Source organism: Meleagris gallopavo, chromosome 3 (assembly GCF_000146605.3).
Source record: "Meleagris gallopavo isolate NT-WF06-2002-E0010 breed Aviagen turkey brand Nicholas breeding stock chromosome 3, Turkey_5.1, whole genome shotgun sequence".
In the NCBI taxonomy this organism is placed as follows: Eukaryota; Metazoa; Chordata; class Aves; order Galliformes; family Phasianidae; genus Meleagris; species Meleagris gallopavo.
The window spans coordinates 76,846,642-76,863,174 of NC_015013.2; positions in this window are offsets into that span (position 1 = coordinate 76,846,642).

Here is a 16,533-nt window from a genome sequence, read left to right on the forward strand (position 1 = left end):
AGAGCTCCTCTCCAGCAGCTCATCCCCCAGCCTGTATTGGTGCATGCAATTATTCCTCCCTAGGTGTAAGACCCTACACTTGCTTGTGTTGAACCTCATCCGGTTTCTTACTGCCCAGCTCTCCAGCCTGTCCAGGTCTCGCTGAATGGCAGCACAGCCTTCAGGCGTGTCAGCCAATTCTCCCAACTTCGTATCATCAGCAAACTTGCTGAGGGTGGCCACTATCCCCTCATCAAGGTCATTGATGAAGATGTTGAACAAGACCGGACCCAGCACAGACCCCTGGAGGATACCACTGGTTACAGGTCTCCAGCCAGACTCTGCACTACCAACGACGACCCTCTGCGCTCTGCCAGTCAGCCAGTTCTCAACCCACCTCACTGTCCACTCATCTATCCCACACTTCCTCAGCTTTGTTATAAGGATGTCGTGGGAGACAGTATCAAATGCCTTTCTAAAATCAAGGTAGACTACATCTACCGCTCTTCCCCCATCCACCCAGCATGTGACAGCATCATAGAAGGCCACCAGGTTGGTCGAGCACGACCTCCCCTTGGTGAACACATGCTGACTACTCCTGATAACCTCCTTTTCTCCCAGTTGTCTGGAGATGGTATCCAGCACAAGCTGTTCCATCACTTTTCCAGGGACGGAGGTGAGGCTGATAATTACCTGGATCTTCCTTCTTGCCCTTTTTGAAGACCGGAGTGACATTGGCTATCCTCCAGTCTTCAGGGACCTCCCCCGTTATCCAAGACCTCTCAAAAATGATGGAGAGCGGTTCGTCAATGACCTCCGCCAGCTCCCTCAGCACACGTGGATGCACCCCATCAGGTCCCATGGACTTGTGGACCATAGTACTACCTAGAAAACAATAAGGTTGCTACAGTTGTACAAACTTTTAAACTCAATTGATACAAGAAATCCTGGAAATGTGTCTGCAAGCCTACTTTTTAAGCTATCCAGAAGAATTTGTTGTCTAAGTTCTCAGAATTGAGTAAAATGTATGCTTTTCTAATACACTTTTTTTTTTTTTAATTAAATTGTGGACTCCAAATACACATGTAACGAGGATTTTTCACAAATGTGTCCTTCTCAGACTTTCTGCCTTTCTCTATGCTCATACACCACTGTGCCTCTTTCTCAAATAGACTCCTGCCCTTGCCTCTTCTCACAGTTGTCATTGACCCAGCTGTCTTTGCCCATATTACTGGGAGGGTTTGATGCCCAGGGGCTCCTTTCTTCTCCCAAATATGTTGTAGCTGTTAACCCAAAGCAGGGAGACAATGTCCCCATATTTTTTTTTTCCTCCCCTCTACTTTTTGTAATGTAGTGTCTTGTTCCCAGGGCACAGAAGTGGATCAATCTGCTTTCCTCTCTGTCCTGGGCAGCTGGGCAGTTTCCTATGTTTGAGGTTCTCTTGAGGTTAAATATGGCTCTCGGACATGGCTTAAGTTGATCATCGCTTGTAAATACCATTCAGACTGAGTAAGAGCATCATAAGGGTTGTCTTTAACACAGATATAACTTTAAGGAAGTGAAATGTGAGTGATAGGAAGAAGTTCCGTGTCCATCAGCTGAGTGAAGACAAAATATCATAGTTACTATATTTTACAGGGAAACTTCCTTCTGTAAAGATGTTCTTAGGAAAATAGGAAGAAATATTCCGTGTCACACAAATGTAACATGCAGTGCTTTTGTCTTTCTGCCTGAGCATGCTGATTTGGGTTACTGCTTCTAAAAATCAGAGTAGTATGAGTTCAGGTTTCACCTTCAGTGACTTAAGGAGATGCAGTAGTGATAATTCTGTGAAAACCTAGTGGAGTTTAATCAAAAGAAATTCGGGCAAGTCCGAACGTTGGTGTGCAGTGCTGGTCTTGTCTACCTTCTCAGACTACAAATGGCAGTCACTTCTACTGCAAGGCTATATTTGGCAAGCAGGTTGAGTCCTAGCAAGCGGTATATATAGCTTCTCTATTTCTCAAATAAGGTAAACACGTTGTAAATTACCTCTTTAAACATCCTCTAACTGTGTCCCTGTACATCTGTCATGTGGCTCTGGCCACAGACCACTTTTGTGCCCAAGTGCTGTTTCTTGCCCTGTGCATTCCCCTTTTGATCTTTTTGCTGCCCCTTGTGAAGGCCTGAAATACGGACCGGAGGGTCTTGCTGCTGCAGTTCTCCCAAGGCACAAAAAGACACTCAGAGTAGGGTGAAACAACCACAAGTTTTGTGTGTTGTGTGTTGGTTGCCACCCACTGCAGCTGTTCTCTGCTTCAAGACGCCAATGGATGGCAGATTTCTTCCTGTGTGGATGATGCCTGCTCTTTCTTAAATTACTTTTCCATAATCCTTCTATATTTGTTAACAACTGAAATCTCTCTAACTCAGATTAATCTGTTTCGATTTCTCACTTATCCTAAATTGTTGTAACAACTACAAGAGTAGTATTGATGTGTGCTGTGGTTAAACCCTGAAGGAATATGAGCACTGAATAAGAATGCGACTTTCCCTTTAGATTCCTTTAAATAAGTTTAAACTATCAGTCCGCTCATTGCATGCTTGTTTCTCTTATGGTCTGCCAGATTGTCTCTGATGCTACTTCCTGACTTGTCTGGTGAGTCTTAGTGTACTGCTTTACATTAGAAATATTCTTATTTTAAGATAAAAGTTTTCTCTTCAGATGAGTCACTTAGCATGTACAGGAAATATACATATGTATATATATGTATAAATGCTGGTATTTATATTTTTAACTACCTTCAAAACTGATACAGGAAAAAATAAAGAGTTTTGTAAGTAAGTGGTGCAAAGAATAAATCATTAGAAGTTGACACCATTTTCACTGTGGAAAGCAAATAGGTACATGAAGGCAAGGTAATGTATCAGAAAAAGAATACAGGTCAACATACTGGGTGATGTTAATGCTTTCAGACATAAGGGTAATTCTGACAAAGGGGTAATTCAGATTCAAAAACCAAAATGTAGAACTCTTAAGGAGTGAATAAAATTTCATTACCGTCTATCACTCTTTCAGATTTGTGTGTGACTGTGTGTCTCCAACCTCTGCTCCTTGCTTTTGGTCCTGCAGAGCTTGGCACATCCTAGTGAGGAGCAAGTGTGCTCTGGTGTCTCCTGTTACCCTTCTTCTTGTTAGGAAGTAAAGTCAGTCAGTGCAGAATCAAGCCGAAGACATGCTCACAGCAAATATTATGTAGATCAGGTCATCTCTGTAAGAAAAGCTAGCTTATCAAAAATAGGTGACTGTCAAAATGGTACTGGCACTTCTGTGTTGCAGCCTTCTTGAGAACTGCTGTATCCACATCGTGCCTTTCCTATCTCCTTGGATGGCATCTCCACTGCCTAGTACACGTCCCTCCCCACTTGCATCTGAATGTCCCAAGCTGGTGGTTGTGCCATCTCCATGTCCTGGTGAAAGACAGGCTGGCTGGGGCACTTCTTAGGAGGCAGCCAGGGTTTTGGTGCTGGCCCTTCTCACTTGGCCTGCAGCCTGCTGCACCACAGTTGGCATTGAAAACTCATTGCTGCCATACACAGAGTGAATAGCTTACCTGAGTTTTTGACAGGAGCTGGAATTATATGTGTTTCAGTCCCAGCTTTTTCACTGATAGTATTTTAGCTACAAAACCTAGGTGTACCAGGGCTGCTTCTGTGTTGTAGTACATACACTTTGCCTTCTGTGGGCTAGCTTGAGTTTTGATGACTTGTTTTGCTAAGGAGAACTGATTGTGTATCAGGAAAAAGCCTGCTAGCAACAACTTTGAGATCAGTGCTGCACTGTGCTGGACTCAGAGGAACAATCCTTCCTTCTTCAGGGAAGGAGGAAATAAGCAGGGCAACACAGTGGTGGTTTTATACCAACATGACAGTTTCATACTGAAAGATGGAAAGACTAAAAAAAGAGACAGAGTTTGATTTATTTTAGCTTAAAAAAAAACCAAAAAAACCTGTAGAAAATTTTGGAGATTTGAAGATATGAATGCAACTTGTAACTCAGTCCTCAGTGGGCAGGATAGATGTACACTTCAGTAAAATTGCAAGGAAGTGGCTGTCTTTATCAAGGACCTTTCTGGCTGAAGGAAGTGTCACACATCCTTCATTAACAAGTTGAATTACCCGGTTTGGTTATTTGTGTGCATAGTAGTCAGTTTTAGTATTCATCCTTTAAATATCTGGAAATCATGGAATACACACCCACAAAAGCTGTCTGCAGCCTGCGTGGTCACCAAGTCAGCAAGTCCACCAGAGACAAATTTAATGGTCTGTTAGTAAAGATCAAACATACTCTGAGTGATTTGTTATGGATTCTTTTTATTTGCATTAAATATGTTAGCAGTTCAGTACTGCTAATTTCATCCTCTATTTCTGTGTCTGTGTTTCATCTGGCTCAGCATTTATTCCATTTCCAAGACACAAAACAAATTCTTTAGCAATAATTCTCTTCATATATACAAGATCTGTTTTTACATTGAATCTCTTTTAGAGGAACGCTGACTTTACTGTTACGTGAACTTATTCTTTCAAAAACAGACATTATATGATTTTAAAAATAAATATGGAAGTTCTAATCTTTAAAAAGAAAATAATTTATTGATATAAAGTCCTCATTTGAGAAAATTTCTTTTTATTTTCCTTTGAAATGTACAGTCTAAATGTCTAACTTCAAAAGGGGTAATGCAGAGGCAAGTCAGTTATTTTATTTGCACATCTGCATAGATGCATTCACATCTTTATGTAAAAACATGTTTTGGTGCATTTAATTAGACTGTGATTAAGTAAAAGCTGGGATCTTACCTCACCATGAAAATGAAAAGATATTACCTGACTAGTCATTTTCAAAAGTTTGCTAAAACTGTGGGTTGGGAATTGCTGCCGATTACTGAAGCTGCATTGATTCAGTAGAAGAGACGTGGGCAGGGCACAGGCGGTCTTTTGGCTGCAGCAGCCGCAGTGGTTGCAGAATGCTTGTAGAGATCACTCAGCTGTGAGGAGAGAGGAGTCAGTGTTACCTTTAGTTCATTCTTTTTGCATGCAAAATTCACCATGTTCCCTCCTTCCCAGCATAGTGCTAGTGCAGCAACTTCAGTGGGATTCCGCATCAGCCCGTGGCTGGGATATTAAAACCTCAGTGAACATTTTCTGAAATGTAAACTCCCCTGAGGGATACCGAGTTCTTTGCAGAATGATTTTTCTCACATTAAGTGAAGGCTGATCTCTATGGCTTCAGCTCTGTAGGTACCTATATTTGGGGATGACAGGCTCCTTTCCCTGGGGTATGCAACCAGGAAATATATGATGTTTGTAACAGATTAGTTTCTTGTTAAACAATTTGCAGCTATTTCCTGTCTATCTGGACCAGATGGGAAAAATAGATAACAAGAATTAAATTCAGAATATCAGAGTGAGTAAATCTCACATAAACCTGTAAAGACCCTCAATTTAAATGCGTTTAATTGATTAGTTTTTACATAATTTTGTATCATTGCTTTCAAACCCCAAAGCATGTGGTGCTTGCTGGAACAAAGAGCAGTTACCCTTCCCTCTCCCCCCTCCTCTTCTTCTCTTTTTCCCTTTTTCCTTTTTTCTCCTTTTCTTAGTTGACTTTTCTATGTAGCTTTTTTCTAACTTTTTTTTCTAACCTTTTTTACATAACAACATTTTGTTGGATGTGAACAACATATATATGCTAATGTGTCACAGTTTTGGAAACACACAATGAAAGATGAAGTTCATCCATCTTTACAGTAGAGTCTGTCCTCAAGTCTCTTGTTCAGGCCATGTAATCTGAAGACAAATTTAGAGATCACTTAGGTGCTTTTAATTCAGTTGATGAGGCTTTCTGTAAAGAAAACACATTTATTTCAAGCCACTGTTCTGTCTGTGATCCATCAGCAATACTGAGGTCAGCCTGCTGTCTGTTACAGAAGCCCCACCTTTCCCATAAGGAAGGACATCTTTGGAGCAGCAGCGTTTGGCTGTGGGCAGCACAAGAGCCGTCCAAAGTAAACCAGGCTGTACTTAAACATTTGCCCTTGCTCAAAACCAGGCTCTTTTAGAGCTGGCTTTCAAAGTAGTCCAAAGCAAGACAGAGAAGCTCTTTGTGCTGAAGACAGTGAAAAAATGCCTCAACTAAAAAAACTGATTCAAGGTGAAAGGTTTGGGTTATTTCATTTTATTCTGAGAACCCTTCTATACAGGAATGTCAGAGAGTCCTTAGGAAGCCTGGTGAGGGTTGTGGCACTTTGTGAGTCACTACATGAGAGTGACCTAAGGAACACTCAGATGCAAACTTTTATGCTGAGTTGCCAGTGAGCATCCAATGGGGAGTGCTGCAGTGTATCAGCAGTCTTAGTGCGTAATGTGAATTGCCAAAGAATGTGGCCCTGAAAGTGCCATTGGATCACTGTAACTGAGCTGGTGTGTGTGAAGATGTAGACAAGAGAAAGAATGAGAAAGCTGGGGCTTATTTGGAGCTAACAAAAAGCAACAAACAGAGGTAGACAGAACTCTGAGGGCAGATAATCATAAATAAAGTAATGGTAGGATTCTCCCCTTTCCCTCCGAATAAAACTGGAAGAGCAGAAAGGATCAGAGCAGCAGATACAGGCTTTAGCTGTTCACAGCTGGTGGCCAGCATTTCAGGGGCTTTCCCAGCTGGCATACTTCAGAATAGCTGTTTGAACACTGTATACTGGGGCCTTTGGTGAACCAGCCTTAGAACAATAAGGTAACAGTGATTCAGCTGACTGTAGATGTGGCTTAGAATTTAACCCTGTTTTTGTAAAGTGCCTAACATAATTTAATTTCTATAAAGATAACTACGATAACCATAGCTTACTTTGGGACCACGCTCAAGTGTTTCAGGAATATCTCTGGCATTTCCAGAGTTTTATACAGAGATTTTATCTCCTATAAAGCTACGCAACTCTCAGATCAATAAAGAAGAAACGGAAATAATAATGGAAAAATGAAGATTAATATATGAATCATTCTGCATAAGTGTATAATCATCTAACCATGAATTATAGTAATACTTAGTTGCAAATGATACCTGAAATGGAAAAGAAGATCTTGTAGCAAAAAGAGGCTTTAAGGAATAATGGCTTAATTTTCTTAATTACAAACAGCAACATAAGAAACATTTCTAAATCTTCTTGTCCCTTTTCCAGGATAAAGTGTTTATTTTGTCCCTCAAACAACCATGATATACTAAATATATATTTGATTATTACTCTCAAGTGTGTGTAAATTTCCTTGAAAAAGGGTGATGTCTGTATACATTATATTCATCAGGCATTTCCAATCTAGGTTAGATGCAATAGATGATCATCATTTAGTGGCATTTTCAATCGCTTTGGCTACTGGCAGCAGGCCTAACCAGGAGTCTGGTACCATCTATTAGAAGGATCTCTTCAGCACAACCACATTTTCAAACTTGAAAACAAACTGTATGGAAGTATTACCTTGATACTCTTTTCCCAAAACAGTAAGAACAAGAAAAATGACTCAATTATAAAAGTTCAGGGAGGTCCAGCATTCTAACATCAGTTTCAACCAGAATTGTCTGTTTCTTATTCCTCTCCTTGTCAATGTAGTAAATTTTCACTGGAGAAGTAGTCAGTTTATCTTTTTGGAATATAGTTTATGGTTTATAGAGACAGCTTCTTTTGTAAAAATACACTTTTGCCATTTACTGAATCACCAAAAATGAGGATGTGAGCTTTAGTAATATGAATTAAGGATTATATTTCTACTGTTAATGTCACAAATTGTTGCCAGTGTGTAAACCCCAGAAAATGCAGTTTGATTGCAGTGTGTAATTATAAAAGTTGTATTTGTGCTTTTGAATTCCTTATATAAAGATATACTCCCACAAGTGTCTCTTCTTATGTTTTGGATTTTACTTGCTCAGATTTAATTAGGATGTCAGTTGTGCCCTGTTCTGTTTCAGTAGGAAGACTGGGGTTGACTTCGGCTAGTTTGGACACTTGGCTAGCTAATGGAATTTATGTGTTTCTGGAACATGCACCTGAGATTCCCTGAAACTCTGCTCAAATGCAGTATTGTTGAGATTTGCAATACACAGACTGAGTTCATGCACAGAAACTGCATGTTGTCAGAAGTTGGATGAGGGGAATTTGTGGCTGAGCTTGATGGCAAACTGGTGCCCACCTTAGTGATGAGGGATTCTCACACAATTTCTGCACTGCCTGCAGCTTTTGACTTGCTTTGTTTTTGTTTGGCTCCATGGTCAGACCACTTTGTGAGATTAAAATGCAGTTCTTCAACTGACTGTCCTGATACTTGTCCCTTCACATCTGTATTGTGTCCATGAACAATTTGTTGGCAAATCTTACAATCTTTCTTCCTGAGTATCACAGAATCCCAGAACAACTGAGGCTGGCAGGGCCTTCTGTGCCCCTCTGGCCCACCCCTGTTCCAGCAGGGACAACCAGAGTAGGGAGCCCAGGCCCATGGCTTCTGAACATCTCCAAAGAGGAGACCCAACAGTCTCTGGGCAACCTGTGCCAGTCATCCAGCACCGCACAGCACAGCCTGGTGCTCAGAAGGAGCCCCTGTGTTCTGATTTGTGTTCACTGCTTCTTGTCCTGGCACTGGGTGCCGCTGAAAAGAGCCAGGCTCCATCCTCTTTGCACTTTCCCTTCAGGTATTTATAGGCATTGGTAAGATCCCACCTGAGCCTTTTCTGCCTCAGGATGAACAGTCTCAGCTTGCTCAGATTCTCTGCGTATGCCATGCACGCCAGTCCCTTGTCATTTTCATGGCCCTAAGTTTGGCTGTCTTCGATAAGTTCATGTCTCTCTTTTAGAGGGGGAGTCCAGAACAGTACTCCAGAGTACTTCAAAGTCATCACTGAAACCAAAGTTATGCCAGCATCATAGAATCAAACTACTCTTACTTTTTATTTATAGATTCTATTGCACTATTTCATCCATTATGGGAGAAGGATTCAATTACCTTCAATAAAAATGAGAAGTCAATTAAAATGAATGTAGTCTTTTCCTTCAGTGCTAAATCCAGGGATTGGAAAGTTATCAGAAAGACTTCTTGTTGCTTTTACTTAGGGTCATAATTGATTGAGGGAAACTACAGCTTCTGTTTTTTGTGTTCTTTCATCTTGTAGTTCTGCATCTTCTATTGCTATGAAATATTTGGTTAACTAATTACTCTTTTAGGAAAAAAAGTAGTATTGTCATAAGAAAACAAATATGTTCTGTTAAATACTTTGTGATGTTGTTTTATGAGTTACTTTTCATCCTGGTAAAGCAATTTAGCCAAGATTTGAAAAGCTCCAAATGAAGAGAAGCTCTTGCACTTGGTCAGTTTCCATGGACTCCTGAATGTCATTTTTTCGACGACTGGCAAATACAGACCTCTGTAGGCACGTAGTTGCAGTGCAGAAATTTAAGGGAAGTCACATCAAAAGGATCATGGACAGATTCAGACTCCACTGAAGAGTCTCTCTCTGGAAGGTAATAGAGACCAGAGGAAATTAATGGAGGTCAGAAGCCTCTTTGACAGTTTGTGTCTTTACATACTGACAAAATCTTTGGAAGAACGTACTTGGTGTAGCTTATGATTCCTGTTGCTTTATGTGGAGCTGTAATTTTCATAGGATACCCCTCAGAAGACTCTGAAGTCCAGAGTATCTCAGTGCAGTGCCTCTACTGGAGGACTTGCTTGGGGTGGATCAGAATTTTCCACAATAACAGACTGATGCCAGAATTGAGTCCAAGTGGAGTCAGAGATGATCCTGCCAATCTGTCTGTGTGTGACAGAAATAGTTAGCTGCACCTTTTACTGAGGAAATTAGAAATATTTTTTTCTGAATTATCATAAGTGATAATGTTATATCCTTAGAATATGCTTAGGCTTTTATAAGCGATTACTAATTTAAAGCCAAGTAGATAACAAATGTGAAACATCTGATTTACTAGATGTTTGTGTGTGTGTGTAATGTTGCCTTGTATACACAAGCACTCTTTGTGTTTCACCCTCACTGATGTCTGATTTTGGGACAGTAATCTCATGCAGGACATTAGCTTCAGGGTCTTTTTTTCTTCAATAGCTTAGAAATATGGTTTTAAAGCTGAAGACTGAAGACTGTTCTTTTTGAAAATGATTATGAGCAATATCATTTGCTGGTCTTTGAGGAGGAAAAAAGAGGAAAGAATTTTTTTTTTTAAAAAGGGACCACTGTGCAATTTGAGGAAAACTGAAAAGACACTGTGTTGGCCTACATTGCAAACATGTCCCTAAATAAAACCATAAACACTTTAAGGCTTTGGCCCACACAGTAGAGCAGGAAGGAAAAATGAAATAACTCCAGAAAAATGGAATTTGATTCCCTTTTCCCTTTGTTTGCTGTGTATCCACACTTAATACAAACTCCACATCAGATGTGACATTTGTGGAACTTCTTTTAGGAAGCAGCGAAAAAATGAACCTTATGAAGGTTCTGTAATTTTTCCCCACCACTTAGTGCTGTAACATGGCTTCAGCCACTTTCATTGCAGTTAGAAAGGACTGAGATTTGTCTTTTCTGCTGGAACTCGGGAGGCTTCAGAGATTTTTTTCTTCTGTTTTAGAGGCCATGAACTGGCAGCCCCCATGCTGTGGCATAGGGATTTCCAAGAAATTACTTCGTATCAGTAACAAAAAGAAGCTTCTAGCTAGGTCCCCTTCACAGCTAGGTGGGAACCTCAGCTGCGTGTTGTCTGAGACTTAGCATGACAGCAGAGTTCCCAAAACACATCTTAGCTTGGCCACAGTTTTCCTTAGGTCTTCCATCTTTGGGGCTTTTCTCTTTGCTTGTCCCTTTCTGAGGGGTTAAAAGAACATCTCTTCTGAAGTGTAAAATAATTGCTCAGCAGTTTTGAAGGAAAAAAACTTTACATCCAATAAGGAAATAAGCATTTACTATTTTTTTTAATTTTCTTTTTTTTTAATTTTTTTTGTTTTAAATCCTCTGCAAGATTTGTTGCAAAATGAGAGTATGACCTGATTGGAAATATACAATTCTGGATGATTATTCCCAAGGAGTTCCTCATTTCATGTTGACAGCAAGATTTGGTTTGTCTCTGTGGAGAGATTCTCAGATGTGGAAATGACCTCGAGGAAAATTTTATAGAATGTCCAAAATCCTTTTCTCTTTTTCAGTTCTTCCTTCAAAGAAGTGAAAATACATTTTTATGGATACGGAAGAGATTTCCTCATTTATTTATCCAAGCAATCTTTCACAATCCCTTCATACCCTTCAAGAGGGTGGGAGCAAACCATACTGCCTGAGGTTGAAGAGTTACCCAAGAGAAGGCATGGCAGTCTAAGTTTCATGACAGAAAAGTAGAAAAAAAAGGGATTGTAGTCCTTGGCTATCTACCGCTGAGTTTTCATAGTTGATGCTGAGAAGAGCAAGTTGCAGTATGACTTACTTGCAGCTTTCCTATGTTGTGTTAAGTACTAGGTTAAGTGATGTACAAGCATTCTTTTCAGGTTTCACTGTTGTTTCCATCTATGACATATTTGATTCTGATGATGATGGAGGCTCTTACTCCCTCCACAAAGCTCAGCCCTTTGCGAGACACAGGATTTCCCAATGAGGAATTGAGAGTTCAGAAGTCTGTGAGAATGATAGTTTAGTGCCAAGGGTCAGATTGGGATTTTTCCTAAGCATTTCTTGTGATATTGGCTGAAGGAAGCTTTCAGCTCAGTTTCTCTGTCCTTGCTTTCCAGTTCCCCTTCTATTAAGAAGTACAGATGGAAGTCAGGAGGAAGGGGCCTCTTTGTGGCTGTGGATACACACTTTCATCATTCATCTGCAACTAGGGTTGTGTCATCCAGCATAGATTGGCCCCTGCAAAGAAAAATAGTAGAAATAATTGCTGTCATAAAGAGAAACATCACTGGGTGACTGGACACAATGATCTCTCGAGCTCCCTTCTGATCCTTGCAATTCTGTGGTTACTTCTGCTCCTAACTATTTCAAAATCTAAAATCTCATCTTAAAATGTAAGATGCCATGAAAATATGCTGTATTATGTTACATCGCATGCTGAGATTTCTTCTTCTTTATTTGTCCTTATCTCTTTATCATTTTTGTTTTCTTATCATTTCTTCATTCTTATTCCAGTGGGCATGTTCAGTATCACAGCAGTGCCTGAAGAGCTGGTTATATCATGTGAACAAAAACTTGCTTCAGGTAATACGTAGCTTTTTAAGTAAACCAGAAAAAAGAGAAGGGAAAAAGAAAATGTTTTTTTGGTGCTGAGGTGAGGCAGAATATGTGCCTGTGGTTACAAAGAAACAGTCAAAGGTTGAGCTGAGAGCTCCAGTAAAGTATGAAGAATCTCTGTTAGGCTCCCCGCAGTAGGAGATGTTGTTTGTGAAAAGCACCTGACCCACTGGTGGCTCCCAGTGTGTTGTTTCCTGGAGATCATCTTCCCCTGCTCCAGTAGTGCCATTAAAAACAGAAGTGGGGAAAGAATATGAACTGCTGTGACCGAACCCTTCATTTGCACTAAGACAAGCCTTCCAAATGCGTAATAAAAACTGCATAGACATACTTCCTTTCCTCTCTGCTCTATCGTAACTGTGCCAATACCTCTGCTACTCTCCTACAGGATTTCATGGTTTGTGACGTTTTGTTTATAATGAGGGAAGCACAAACTGATTGAGGTCTTTTCTATTAGCCTGTCACTTTTTTCTTAAAAGCCTCCATTCTCTAATATTTGTGATTTCAGTGCTGTGGATTTTCAGTCAGTGAATTTCCATGCCTTAAAGACTTGTTACATTTTCCTCCTTTTTGTCTGTCCAGTACTAGGTTTTCCTCCTTATGTATAAACAGAAGTTTGTGAGCTGTTGGTTAGAATCCACCATGGAGATGCTGGAAATAAAGTAGCAGCCAGCTGGAGTTTCAGTGCCTCTGGACACAGATCTGTGCACCAAAAAAAGAGGAAGCAGAAACAAAAATGAAGGAACAAAAATGTAAGACCTCCTTCAGTCCAAACTATTACAAAGATAAATGTGAACCTTAAATTCCACTGTATGGCTGCTTGCAAAGCACTGAGTCTGTTCTAATGGCCTCATACTAGCATACTTGCAGAATTCCTGCTAATAAAAATTTTGCATAGGAACCAGTAACAAGATAAAATTTTGAATAGATAACTACTGGAACATTCTTTTAAACAAAGTTTGACAAAACGTACTATATTTAGACTTGTACTTTTCCACTGTCAAAACCATACATCTCAAACCTCTGCAGAATGTCCTCAGGGAGACACCATTTCTGTCATAAGCAGGCAAGAAAAGGTGTGTCTGGCATTAACAAATCTTGATCAAATGCTGTAGTTTAATTCTTCTGCGTGCTGGGTTTGCTCTGAAAGCAGTTAACAAGAAGAGAATGTTCCCCTTTCATTTTTTTCTTGATTAACCCTTTACTAGCCAGTATATTAATCTTTGAAAATAAAATTCTGAAGTGGAATAAGAAAAGCAAATTGTGGGACTTGAAAGTAGTGCTGGTGGGGTTCTGCTGTAACATTTCTTCTCCCTGCTTTGTGCTTTCCAGTACAGTTTGAATTGTGTGTGGTTCTATGTTGGGCCAGGGGTCCGATTCAGTGATCCCTGTGGGTCCCTTACAACTCGAGATATCCTGTGATTCTGTGATTCATACACTCCACTCTGCTCTTCAGACAGCCTCCCTCAAATGCAAAGCTGAGTTGGGATTGTGATCCAAGAAGCCAGAAGAAACTGGCCTAAGCATCTATTTCATTTTTGACCATGCCCATTATTAGATTAATATGCCTTGGAGTTAAGCCATTATATCAGTGCCTTCTCTGATCAAGTACTTCTGTACTGGATGACTCTTCTGGTGTGATACTGCCCTTCAGAGGAATTGCAAGGATATGATTCGTAAAGATAATGCTCAACAGTGTCATCAGTGCAAGAGAGAGGTCAGCAAGATTTTTTCCTGTACATATAAGGAATTGTGGAGCGTGTGAATCATGACACTGTGTACTTTCTGTGGAAAATCGTGTCAGATGTGGGTAAAACAATCGCTTCCCTTATAAATGTTGTCCTGCAGAAAAATAGCCATGGATTATAATGGCAGATACAACCTTAAATCTTTCTTCTCTTTGCCAAACCTTCTTGACAGTGTAAAAAGGCCACAGAGCTCCTTTTTTTTCTGAAGAAGCTTGTGAGTAGAACAGTTCTTAGATTCTTTCAATTACTGTCCCGACTGAACTAGTCGGTACGCAGTTCTTCCTACTGAAAGGGAACAAGTATTTAAGAAAAGCAGCCATTAGAAATGCTATTTGATACTAAGCTAATATTCACTTTTTTAAGTGTCTCCTCAATGCAGCTTCAGGCACTTTGTGCATATCCATATCCTCAGCTGTACAAAGCTATTAGTAGTGGTTCAGAGTGGTTACACGTGAAAAGAGTCTGTTCTCATCAATATGGATATCAAAGATAAGAAGGGAAATATGGTGAAGCTCTTTCAACTGACAGTGGTATTTTCAAGGGGTTACATAAAGAATAAGATTCCCAAGCAGGCAGTTCACAATTTGTTTATTGTCATACATGAAAATACTTTGTCACTTACTCCTCTATGCTGAATTCTTGCTATGATAGTTTGATCAGTTGCTACAGAAATTAAGTGTTCTCTCTTCAACATAGCAGAAACTCAGGTTCTACTTATGAGATGCCCTCTTTTCACTGAATCCACCACATTTTCATTACAGAACCAGCTCACTGAACATAGATACTTAGATAAGTACAATGGCATCTTTCATATGTTTTATGTAAGTGAAGTCATGAAAGAGAACAAACAACCTCAGGAGAGTGGAAATTACTAAAGTGTAACAAATTCAATTGCATGCTACTTGGTTGTAAGCAGTGAAATGGTTCACAGGATCATCCAGCTTCTAACTAGTGTAAGGAGAATTTATTTCACTTACTAAGAGCTGATTGCTGAAATCCACTTCTATTTTCCTCTCCTAAAACATTACCACTATCCGTAACAGTGAATAAATTTAAAGAGCAGTATCTGAAATAAATGTAGGTGTGGTGGCTGCCTGTTGGTAAGAAAGAACAAAGGAAGAAAATAACCTGAAATTGGTTTGGAGATCAAGCCTATAGATCTATTTGGAGTTAGCCTAAGACCACTATTTGGATTCTTTTGTTGAAGTGTGAGTTCTTTTGGAAAACAAAAAGCAAAGATCTTACAAGCAAGCACTTTTGAATACTAGTGATCAGTCTGAAGAAGAAAAGAAATTAAAGAAATCCAGCTTTCTGACATCTAGATAAACAAAAGATTTTCTAGTTGCCTTTTGATAGCAGGGCAGACTGGCTAACATGGCCGGTCTCGGATCTTCTTTAAGATTCTAACTCATAAGTAAAAAAATAAATAATTTTGGAGGAACATTTCATTTAAAGAGGAGTGACAGAGGATGTGGTGATACTAGCATCTCCGAACATATTAACAAAATGGAAAAATGAATTTTGGAGGATGAAAGGACAGTCCTGCTGTGCAATAGAACAAAGCAGTAACAACTTTCCTTTTAATATTTCTAAGATTTTTTTTAACCTCAAATGATGCAAAATGCTTTGGTAAAATGCAAGAGGCAGAGCAGACCACAAAATTGAGCAAGATTTTGCTATCTGCAGTATGCCACTGCATTCTGCCCTCTGAGGTCTAATTACTTATTTCAAAAGACCGGTGTGACTCTGAAAGCTTCACACAATTTCTATTCCTAATTCTTTTCCATTAGGGTAATAATAGTGATAAGTGAAGAAATACTTTGCTATCCAAACAAGTGGAAAAGCAGTCAGAACACTGCTGCAGATAGCAAATGTGTCATAAACTGTGTGTTTCAAAGCACAGAATAGCCAGCCACTGAGCAGGGCTGGTTTGTTTACTGAAACACCATTGCCCTGAGTCAGACTGGTTTACAAAACAGGAAGACAGCTTCCACATCCAGACCATTTTGGTTGTACTTTGTCAAGAGTAGCATTTAGCTGCAGTGAGCACAGACCATTACTTTGGTCCTGAAGTTTCTATAATATCATCACTGAAGTCTTACTCTCTGTTAATCCATTCAGCAAAAGTATTTTCTGTGCATCTGCCAAACCAGTCATCCAGTGCCCTGCAGCACTTCAAGCTTGTTTTGCAGGCTTACGTGCAGTCTGTGTAGGAAGGGTGGGAATGTTTATGGTGCCAGCAAATCCTTGTGGCATCCACTGTGAGTAACCTTGGAAACAGAATGCTATGGCTTGTGCTCCCTGATGTCACCACTCCTATTAAAAGTAATATTAAATGTTTAGTCTGTTGAGAAATTGTGATTTTTAATGTGCTGTCCACAGGTTATAATTGACCTCAATCTTTATGTTCACGTAAGTAAACACTGCATGCATGAAGATCATATGCAACACATTTCATACATTGAGACTTTCTGCTATCTCGTTTTCTACCTGCTGGCTTCTGTATGTAAT